The following is a 12,005-nucleotide window of genomic DNA, read 5'->3' as shown; positions in this document are numbered from 1 at the left end:
CACTCACCCACTCTGGACCCTGACTCCGTGTCTGCAAACTGGGGCCATCCACTTACTATCTACGGCTGAATAAGATACAAATGTATAGAAATGGGATACCCCTCTCTCTGCCAGGCTCCCTGCAAAGCCCTAGCTTTCAGGGGGCCACACAGAACTCAGCAGCAGCTCCACCCAAAAAGCTGCTGCCATTTTCATCGTTCTACTTCCCCTTCCTTGAAGTTCTATCTTGACTCAATTTTCAGGGAGTCCTCTATTTGATGGACATTTCCCAAGTCCCCTCAGTGTCCCGGCCCTGCCAGCAGCATGGAGGCCTTGGCACAATTTTGGTGTCTCTTGCCTGGGCTCCACCGGGCCCAGATGATTTCTTTCACTGTGTCCAGAAAGTCCCAGCCGTCGTCGCTGGGCATCCCCAGGGGAGCTGACACCCTCTCTGAACCTCCTGCTGCTCCTCTGTGCAGAGGCTCCCACCCACTCTGTCCAGAGGGGCTGCTGATTGGCTGTGAAAATGCTCCTTCAGCTCATAGATGAGGCCAGTCAGGAAGGATTGTTAATCATGATTGAAAACAGCTTTGCATGATCGTTTGCATTAGGGACTGGAGAGCCCGCCAGCAACTCAATTAGAAGACACATCTAAACAGGGCTCGAGAGTGTGGAGCATGGGACAGCTCTTTCTGACTCTTGGTTGCTCTTGGTCCCAACAAGTGCTGCGGGCGGGGCTGGTGGTCTAAGGCCAGGGTCAGGCCTCCCTCATGCTGGCTGTCATCACTGTTGGTCTGTTAGTCACTCAGCAAACATCCTGATACCTGCTCCATGCCAAGCCTTGTGCTGCTGGGTGGGCCAGGATTTTACTTAGGCTGAGCAAGAGGGTGGTCCTTGGCTTCCTGGAGATGGAGTTGGGCACTCCAGTCTCAGGTGGGCGGTGGGCTTAGGGCTATAAATGGGTGCTCAGGGCCTCTGCCAGAAGCTGGGGTGCAGCCTGGGAATTAGCACAGGGTTGGGGGTTGGCCAAAGCTTGGTGGTGATGCTGGGGGTCATCCATCTGTTGGGAAAGTGCCTTCTTCTGGGTGATGGCCCAGCAGCTGCGTGGGTTCTGCTGCTGTCACGCTCCCAGGTTCACCCCCTTGCATGGCCGTGAGGGGCAGCAAATAAACCCGCTGTGAATGAAGCCTGGTGCTGGTCTGATTTGTTTTTCCACTAGAAGGTCATGGGCAGGTCTGTATCCCAGGTACTCAGCTTCCACCGAGGTGATCCTCAAGGTAGCAGCCTTGGATTATGGGGGCAGATGGTCCCAGGGGGAGAAGGCTGGGGAGAGGTTGGGATCAGGTGGACCTGAATTCAAATCTTGGGGTCTTAGGGCAAGATCAGATCCTCAAGAACTTCACAGAGTGGAATTATCAGACTCTCTAAAGAGAGGAAAATGGGGACTTGGGAGCACAAGGCCATGAGCATTTCTCTGAAAGGACCAGAGAGAGAATAACACAGCCCCTCAACCACCCCAGAGCAGAAAGCAGATCAGTATCCCGTAACCCAGCCCCATGGTGCCCGTGAAGCCCCACCAACAGCAAGAGGTTTGTTTATTCATTGCTGACTCACAGGCTCACAGTTAAGGTACCAACAATGGGGTTTATTAGGGAAGGAAGTTGGAGAGTGAGGGAGGCAAAATATCACCCAAAATAAGTCCAGGTTTAGTCCAGGAGTCCTAAGGCACATCTCCGTCCAGGCTCTGGTTTCAATTCCACAAACAGCTCTTCCTTCCATCATCAAAGGCAAGAACAGCAACATCCTCTAACAAATGCAGGAAGCCTCAGGTCACACCTTGCCACTGTTTGTCCACAGCGGCGCCAGTCTCCCCCCCACCAGAGGCTCACTCTCACTAGAGTCTTGCGACCACAAGTCTTTCTCGCCTCAAGTCTTGCTGCCCAGTATGAGAACCACTCTTTTTTAAAAAAAAAAATTATTTTTTTCGTGTGGACCTTCAAATTGGATCTGACTGGTACAGGAGGAGATTGTCCCTCCTCCAGCAGAGCATCTGATGGATTCGAACTGCACCTCTGGGATTGCAGTGCAGCTTCTTGCCACTAGGCCACCAGAGTGTGCCAAGAACCACTCTTTTTTTTAACTTAATTTTATTAAACATTTACAGAGATTTTGGATTTCCATTCATTCGTTTGTTGCATTTTTCTCCCTGCCCACCCCTCCCCTCTAGTTTGCTCTTCTCTTTGAAAAGTAAAAGAAAAATTCCTTCATTGGTATACAATTCATCCCCCAGCCCCCACCTCGAGTACACTGTACTATGCAACCTTCATTCTGAACTCTTGTCATAACCATAATACCCAATCAAATATCCCTTTTAAACAGTTCTCTCCCTCATCTGTTTCAATGCAGTATACATAATTTACCACATCTTTCTCAGTCTCCCCCAGCCTCGATGTCAGTCCTGTTTTACAACAGTGGCACTATGCAGTATTTGTTCTTTTGTGACTGAAATATTTTACTCAGTGTAATGTTCTCCAGGGTCACCCTTTTTGAATAATATTTCATGAGCTCCTTGTTTTTTAATGCAGCGTAGTATTCCCTTGTGAAAATATCAAAGCTGCTCAATCCATTCATTTGTTGATGGGCACTTAGGTTGTTTCCAACTCTTTGCTATTGTGAACAAAGCCACAATAAACATGGATATGGAGAACCACTCTTTATTTTGCTGCTTCAGTTGTTGATGATTAGTAAGAACATGCTGACCTGTATCTGCAGTTAAGGTGGCTGGAGACCAGAGGGGCTAACTAATGGTTAAAATAAAAAATCAGCTTTCAGGCTACCACCACACAGATACCAACCTTTTGGCTAACATCCCAGGAGTGTGATCTTTCGACTGACAGCACAGTATCCTCTGGGCTAGACCACCAGAGCTCCAGTGTTTACACTCCATAAATTCAAACCAAACTCACAGTTTGACAGGGTAGAACTGCTCTTTCGGGATCCTTCAGGTGTGGGAAGCTGAATATAAAATTTAATGTTAATAATAAACCAAATGCTATATGAGGATATAAGGGAGGCATAATACAAACTGGAATTCACCCTGAGGGACTAAGGTATTCCTTAAGAGTCAACCTCGAGCAGCTTCGTTAGGCTGGGGAAGGAGAAAAGTACCTGGAGTTCTTTCAGGCTGTTGGAAGGTCAGTGTAAGAATGGAATTGCCACACATTCCCTGGAGTAAGGAGGTGAGAGTGAATGACACCAAAACACTTCTTGGGGTCACCACTGCTGCTTCTTAACCAGATTAAGTGTTTGGAGGCCCCTTGCCTAACCTGTAGCGCAAGTCTGGCAGGAAAAGGATTTATTAAAAAAGAAATAATAGGTACATACTCAACATGTAAAATTCTTGTGAAGAAAATGAAAGAATGCCACAAAACATGCCTCAGGCTGGAGAAGACCAGCCTTCAAATGATGTACCTCAGGAGGCAGGAGGAGGTTCTCAGCCTTCTGCAGAAGGTATAAGCTAGGAGCCACCAGAAGACCTTAGATGAGAGCTGGTTCAGCCTGACCAGACCTTTAAAGAGGACACTCCTGTTAGGCATTTAGACCCTGAAGAAATAATAAGGGAAATATGAGTTGGAAAGGCTTAGGGAAGAGATAAGAAGAGTAAGAAACAAGTTTGTGATGATGCATTTGAAGCAAAGACATTCCCGCAGCCGTCCTTACCCTGTATGCTTTAGTCTTGAGCCCTTCAGTCATCAGGATTGCTGGCCCCCTGTCTTTACTCTCTTATCTCATTCTTGGTTGTCTGTCTCATTATTACTTTACCCTCGGTCTGCAACATTCAGAGGAATAGACAACCTCATCTTCCTCTTGCCGAGCAACTGGTGTGAGTCTTTACAAGATGATCTGTGAATTCCTGGTAGGGAGACTTAGTGAACACCGTCTCTTTCCAGAGACCTGGGGTCAAATAGCTGTAGGTCTTTGAGATGGCATCAAAGGTGGCCTTGGCGAAGTTGCCCAGGGTAGCTGTGCAGCCCCTGGCTGAGGTGTAGCAGTCATCAATTCCAGCCATCAACAGCTTCTTGGGCACAGGGGCCAAGATGATTCCAGTGCCTTGGGGTGAAGGGATCAGATGTACTAACACAGAGCTACAGCGCCCAGTCACCTTGCAGGGAACGGCGTGAGGCTTGCCAATCTTGTTCCCCCAGTAACCATGCCTCACAGGGACAATGGAGAGCTTGGCTAGGATGATGGCCCCACGAATGGCAGTAGCCACCTCCTTGGAGCACTTGACATCCAAGCCAACGTGGTCATTATAGTCTCCAATGGCGACAAAGGCCTTGAACCTGGTCAACTGGCCAGCAAGTGTCTACTTCTGCACTGGCATGATTTTCAATACTTCATCCTTGAGGGACACACCCAGGAAGAAGTCAATAATCTCAGACTCCTTGACGGGCAGGGAGAAGAGATGAATCTCCTCCAAGGATTTGATTTTCATGTCTTTGACCAGGTGGCCCAGTTTGGTGATGGGGAGCCACTCCTTGTCCTCGGCTTTGCCTCCTCGAGCTCCGTGGCCCCTCCTATGGCCCCGTCCACGGCCGCGGCCCCGATCCCGCAGACCACTACCGAAGCCTCCATGGAAACAGCCCCAGGCTCCCATCTCAGGGCCCCCAGGGCCTCCAGGCCCACCGGCTGCACCGGCATCATCGTCATTTGGTGTTTTCTCAGAGAAGAAGCAGCTAAAATGGTTACTTTTAATGTAAAATGTTTATATGGCTTTTCAACCCAATTGAAAAAGGAAAGATTTGAAAGGACCCATCGACACAGGGGAGATAAGATTAGCATAAGAACAAGCTCATGGAAAGGTGTTCAATACCAGTAGCCAGTTCACTAAACCAGGAAAGTGCACCTGTTGCCATGGAGTTGTTCTGACTCAACCATCCTCTAGAACGGAGCACAGCAGCCCAGTAGTGATGGAAGCTGACTGCCACAGCGTTTCCCCAAAGAGCTCTATGTGGGTTTGAACTGCTGACCTTTTTGGTTGGTAGCTGAGTGCTTAACTACTGTACTGCCAAGTCTCACTTAACACTCACTAAACTAAAACCCCCAGCACTGTCAGGTTGATCCCTGCTCATACTGACCCAATAAGACAGAAAAGAACAATCATGTAAGGCTCACAAGGCTGTGCCTCTTCACAGGAGCAGACTGCCTGCTTCACCTTAGTTTTTAATTAGATTGAGGCTGCTGGATTCAAACTACTAACCTTTTAGTTCGCAACTCAGTGCTTAACCCTTTAGTGCCCGCAGGACTCCTTCACATTCACTGAACTGTACCATAGCTGACCCTCCAGCGGGTTTTCAGAGGCAGTTAATTGCATGGGAGATTGCCCATCCTCCCATGGAGTAGCTGGTGGCCTCGAACCGTGTGCCTTTGGAATTGCAGCACAGCTTGCCACTAAGCCATTACAGCTACTCCCCTTCACCAGAATGACTAAAATTGAAAAGATGACCACACTAAGTGTTGGGGAGGACATGGAGCTTCTGGAACTCTCCTGCACAGTGAAGCATTTTCTTAGAAAGTGTGACATGTATCTGCCCTGTGACCCAACAGCTCATCTCCCAGGCATTTGTGTGTAAATGGAAACATATGTCTGCACAAGAACTTGTACAAAAATGTGCAGCTTTATTTGCACCTCCTCAAAATAGGAAATTACAAACAAGCATCTACCAACAGGTGAGAGGACACATAAACAATTGTGGTGCAGCCACGAGAGAGGGAAACAGAACCTGCCTGTGTGATACTCGCAGGTACGAGGCTGATTCTCAAAGGCATTTGCTCACAGCCAGAAGCCAGACTCAAAAGACTGTGCAATGTCATTGATAAGGCATTCTAGAAAAGGCAAAACTATTTGGAAAAGTAGAAGAGAGAAAGAGGGCAAGACCTTCAATAAGATGAATTTAAACAATGACTGCAATGGTGGGCTTGAGCTTGATGGAGACTGTGAGAGATGGCGTGGGATAGGCCAAGGTTTGCATCTATGGCAAGCCAAATTTCATACCACGTATTATATAAAAAACCATATGCTTAGTGGCAAAAAACTGCACTGCAATCCCAGAGGTGCACAGTTCGAATCCACCCGATGCATTGCTGGAGAAGGAGGAACAATATCCTCCTGTACCGGTCAGATCTGATTTGATGGCACACACACACACACACACACAAACCAACCCCCCCAAACCCCCCAAAAACCAAAAAACATATGCTTGTTCAGGAGTTGAAGGAATTACAAAATTATAAGTTAAGGATTTCTCTTGTGACAGATCACAGAAAATGAGCTGTTTCCTGCAGACAGGAGACAGCTAGGGCCTCCCTACAGAGGGAGTGTTAATATGTGTGAAATACTTCCTTCCTGAGCTGAAGCATTAGGTTGACAACAGAGAAAAATTCTGCTTCATTTACAAGAAAATTATCTTTATGATTTACTTCCCCTGATTCTCAATAAATACAGAGAGTTGTCGCTTGAGGCCCTTCAGTTGTTGGAACTGCTGGCCCCCTGTCCTTTACGCTCTCTGTTTTATCTCATTCCTAATTGTCTGTCTCATTCTTAATAATTATAAAAGTACTTTACCCTCGGTGTGCACATCCGTCTGTTGTTCAGAGGGTCATCATGAGTCACAGTTGACTTGATGAAACTGCTGCAGCCAGAGTGCTCCTTGAAGGCAAAGATGATAAAACACCATCTCATTACTTTGAGCAAGTTGCTGACAGAGTCTCTTTGTTGGTGAGGAACATCATGCTTGGAAAGGTGGAGTGCCAATGAAAGAGAGGAAGACCCTCAACCAGGTGGATTGACACCATGACTGTGACAATGGGCTTCAGTGTATCAGAGATTGTGAAGATGGCACAGGACAGGGTAGAGTTCAGATCTGTTGTTCGTACAGTCACTATGAATTGTACTCAGCTTGATGGCACACAACAACAACAACAAAAACAACAACAACAACAACAAAAGTACTGGGAAGAGATTGGGGGTTGCCAGGGGCTGGGAGTGAGAGGAGAGCTTCACCACAGGGTTTCCAGGGAGACTGGGAGTGATGGAAATATTCTATATCTTGACTGTGGTGATGATACACGATTGCACATGTTTGTTGTAAGCTGCAAAACTGTACCCTGAAAGGTTAAATTTTAATGTGTGAGTTATACCATAGGTCCCTTGGTGGTGCAGGTACCACTCATGGCTAACCTAAAGATTGATTCTTCAAACTCATCCAGTGGCACCACGGACGAAATTCCTGGCAATCTGCTCCCATGAGGGTTAAAAACCCCCTAAAACTAAACCCATTGCCACCAAGTCCTATCCAATGCAAACAGACCCCATGAACTACAGAGTAGAATGGGAGAGTTTTCCTGTCTATATATTTTTTTCACATGTAAAAATCTAGTGGCACTAATTATATTCTTTTTAAGGTTTTTTTCACTATTTAGCATTTTCTTCCTCCCTCCTCACCCCTAGCCCTTGCCACAGTGCATCCCTTGTTCCAGATTGTTGTCATACGTATGTCTAATCATATATTTCTTTCAGACAGTTCTTCCCCTTATCTGATCTATTACAATGTTCATTATCTATCTACTCTTTTTCATTCTCTTCGCAAGCCCCTCAATGTCTGTCCTATTTTACAACAGTGGTGCTATGCAGTATTTGTTCTTTCGTGACTGAGATATTTCACTCAGCATAATATCCTCGATATTTCACCCTGTCGTGTAATGTTTTATGAGTTCATTGTTTTTCAATGCTGCATTGAAATAATACTCCTTTGTATGGATATACGATAGTATTTCTAGCCATTCATCTTTGGTGTTTTTTTTGGTTTTTTGTTTTTTTTTTTACTAACAGTAAGACTTATTGATCTGTATTTTAGTGCAGACTCTGGGGCTTGCCCATGGTGCTCTCAATGTACAAAGCCCAAACATTTTAACAATTCTTTAGCAGTGAAATCAGAAAGTTGACAGCCTGGTGGATGTTATAAACAAGTTCATCATCTCTAGTCTTCACACGGCCAACAGCCACTGCCAGACACAGGAACTTTTGCGCCTGGAATTTGATGGCGGACTTCACCTCGTCTGCTTTTTCCACCATGTTCTCTATGTGAGTTAACAGAGAAGGGAATTTGCCAGCCTTATTCAGGCCTGGACTCCGGATTGTTGGGATCTGCTTGATTTGGGATCCAGAGGCCAAAAAGGCATCCTACTTCTTGGCAACATACTTCTATTCTTGTTGAGTTTTCTCAGCGCTTCAATGTCCATGTGGAGGATCTCCACAGCCTTGACGTCATTGCAGTGCTGCTGATCCCCAAGAAAACACACTGAGAACTTGGGGTGTGGAGTGGACGTAAGCCTCCTGGTCCCCGAGAAGCATTTGTCATTCTGAGGGTCATAGTTCTTCATATTAATCTGCAGCTTTACCGTTTCCAAAAACTTTCTGCATTTGCACTGGTCATTTTAGGACTTGCCCCACCACCTCGTAGAGGGTATCACGAGAGACTGCTGCTCATGGTCTCAGCACCACAGTAACCACAAAAGAGCTCTGTACATTCCATTGTTCCATTGTTGATGGGCACTTGGGTTGCTTCCATCTCTTTGCTATTGTGAATAACACAGCGCTAAACATAGGTGCGCAGACATCTGTTCAAGTTGTGGCTCTGGATTTTTTAGGAGTTGCTGGATCAAAGGGTATTAATATTTCTAACTTTTTGAGAAAGTATCAGACCATCTTCCATATTGGCTGTACCATCTTACAGTCCCACCAACAGTGAATAAGAGTTTCAGTCTGTCCATAACCTCCCTGTAGATCTTTGCTGTTGTTGCTGGGCTGGATGTAACCTTTAGAGAAACAGATCACCAGAACTTTCTTCTGCGGTGCTGCCGAGTGGGTGCAGATTGTCAATCTTCAGGTTAGTGGTCTGAGCACAAATCACTTGTGCCACCCAAGCTCCTGTTTTAGCCACAAAAACCCTATGAACACAACTCTATAATACATGGGCTCTCTGTGAGTGGACAGATAGATAGTCAACAGCAACTTTGTTTTCTTGTGTAAGTTGGGAGAAGAAGTGAAAGGAAGAAGAGAAGGGAGAGATGGAGGAGGAGGAGATAAAGGAGAAACAGGGGTGAGGAGGGATTCTCTATAGTCTCTCCATCTGGCTCACACCTAACAACAACATTTCCAAAATATATGAGACAAAGCTTTACCATTTTTGCCTCCAAGGAACATGCTGGTTGCTCTTTCTCTAGGACCTATCCTTTTTTAAAAAAAATTTGCTAGTTTATAGGAAATTCAGCACTCCTCTCCAACACCACAAATCAAAGGAATAACTTCGCCTCTATCTTTATTCATTGTCCTGCTCTCAGATGCGTAGCAGATGGTTGAAAAGTCTGTGGCTTGAACCAGGCACACCTTGGTCTTTACAGTGACATCATCACTCCCCAGTAATTTGGAAGGGCCCCTGATAACAGACTATCCCAATTCTATACATCCACCAACCTCCTGACTCTTGGTATCTAGGGTGTTGACTGTGGATTTAACCAAGATGAAATCGCCGACAATTTTAAACTTTTCTCGGTCTATCATGGTGCTTCCTATTGGTTTAGTGGTGAGGATTTTTGTTTTCTTGTTACTGAGCTTCAATCCATATTGAAGGCTACATACAGTCCTTGATCTTCTGCAGCAAGCACTTCAGGTCCACCTTATTTTCAGCAAGCAAGGTTGTGTCATCTGCATAACACAGGTTGTTGATGAACCCTCGCCCAATCCCGATGTTACTCTTTTGTTCATAAAGTCCGGCTTGAATGAATTGCTCAGCATACAGACTGAATAGGTTTGGAGCACTGATACACACCTTTCCAAATTTTAAGCCACACAGTATTCCTTGCTATGTTCAGACAACACCTTCTTGGCCAAGGTATAGATTTTGAATAGTATAATTAAGTGTTCTGAGATTCCATTCCCATAATTATTATAGCCAAGCTATTCCTAAGGAGTAATTTCTCTCAGTGACACGTGGTCACCATGAGTCAGGGTCATTTCAGTAACAATGGGTTTGGGGTTTGTTGTTGTTGTTGTTGTTTTATTAATTTAGTTTGTTTATTTTTCATTTCAATGAACATCTACAGAGATTTTGGAATTCCATTCATTCATTATTGCACCCTTCTCCCCGCACAAACCCCTCCCTGTTGTTGTTTTTTTAAACACACACAGGAAAAGAGTGAAGCCCAACCTGGTCCCGGGCATTTGCTGAGCAAAAGTAAGTGCCTGTCCTGCTTCTGTGGTTCCCAGGCAAAACTCCAGAAGCATGAGAAGTTTTTACTGCCTTTACATCTGACCTTCTCACTGGCACTAGCCTGCAGGCATCTGGGGAAAGTTCCACTCCAAATTAGCAGAGGAAATAAGGCCCTAATTGAGCCTACAGAAGCTCGCTGAGAAGTTCAAGTGAAGACCCAGAGAGGGTGGCAGACTGGAGCATTGAGTACAGACTCTTCCCCTAACTTGCCGTGTTATCCCACACAAATATCTTTTGAAATTGAACTAGGTCAAGGGTTAGCAAACTATAAAGCACAGACCAAATTTGGCCCTCTACTTGTTTTTTTAGACTGGGATTGTCAATAGCTTCAATTTGCTTGGCTCTGCAATCAACACTCTTGGTACCAGCAGCCAGCAAATTAAAAAGACAAATTGCATTGGGAAAGTCTGCTGTCAGAGTTCTCTCCAAAGTACTGAAGAGCAAGGATGTCAGTCTGGAGACTAAGGTGTGCCTGATACAGGCCATGGTCCTTGCAATCACTTGTTATGCATCAGAAAGCTGGACAATGACTAGCGATGATAGAAGGTGAATAGATGTCTTTGAGCTGTGGTGCCGGAGAAGAGTATTGGATATACCATGGACTGCTAGGAGAACAAACAGGTTCATTCTGGAGAGGGTGAAACCAGGCTACTCCTTGGAGGCAAGGATTCTGAAGCTTTGTCTGACATACTTTGGACATGTTGCAAGGAGGGACCAGTGCTTAGAGAAGGACATCATGCTTGGGAGGGTGGAGGGACAGTGCAGGAGAGGAAGACCCGTGATGAGGTGACTGGGGTAATGGGGGTAGGTGTGTCAGAGACAATAATATTGGCACAGGATAGAGCAGGTTTCAGGGCTGTTGTGCATAGGGTCACTATGAGTTGCAGGCAACTCAATGGCACATAACAACAACAACAACTTGTTTTTGTACACAAAGTTTTATTGATACAAGGCACATTCATTCATTGATACATTGTCTGTGACTGCTTTTCCCCACTAATGGTAGAACTGAGTAGTGTGTCAGAGAGTATCTGGCACACAGAGTTGAAAATATTTCCTGTCTATGCCTTTACATAAAGAGTTTACCAACCTTTGAACTAGCTGCATCCCCTCTCCCCACTTTCCAATATTCATTCAATACTCATTAGTTGAACAGTCCCTGAAGTTAACCTCCCTTCTCGTGAGTAGTGAATTATTGCTGGCAGTAGATTAGAGTTATAAGAGATACTACTGGTTGTTGTTATGTACCATCAAGTTGCTTGTGATTCATAGTGACCCTATTATGTACAACAGCCCTGAACCCTGGTCTGACCTGACCCAACATCATTGTCTCTGACACACCTACCCGCATGACCCTAGTCACTGAGTCAATCCATCTCATGCAAAGTTTTCCTCTCATCCGCTGTCCCTCCACCCTTCCAAACATGATGTCCCTTTCCAAGGACTGATCCTTTCTGGCAACATGGCCACAGTATGTGAGAAGGAACTTCAGAATCCTTACCTCCAACAAGCATCCTGGTGTTACCCTCTCCAGGACAGACCTATTTGTTCTCTTAGCAGTCCATAACATAGTTAATACTTAGTAGGACAACCCTCTTAAAAAGATTCTACTGAAGATTATCCAAAAATGACTGGAACAGTACATCAGCAGAGAACTGCCAGAAGTCCAGGCTGGGTTTAGAAGGGGTCATGGTA

At 45.6% G+C, this 12,005-nt stretch overlaps 1 pseudogene; it reads right to left on the bottom strand.

Moving 5' to 3' along the window:
* Window positions 1-3,835: 3,835 nt before the first annotated feature.
* The window catches only part of LOC102864541, a 31,993-nt pseudogene continuing 23,823 nt past the window's right edge, over window positions 3,836-12,005 (bottom strand).

Source organism: Elephantulus edwardii, unplaced genomic scaffold (genome assembly GCF_000299155.1).
Source record: "Elephantulus edwardii isolate Elephantulus edwardi_28Jun2011 unplaced genomic scaffold, EleEdw1.0 scaffold00226, whole genome shotgun sequence".
Taxonomy (NCBI): domain Eukaryota; kingdom Metazoa; phylum Chordata; class Mammalia; order Macroscelidea; family Macroscelididae; genus Elephantulus; species Elephantulus edwardii.
The sequence above is the reverse complement of the archived record's forward strand: the minus strand, read 5'-3'. Positions and strand labels throughout refer to the sequence as shown.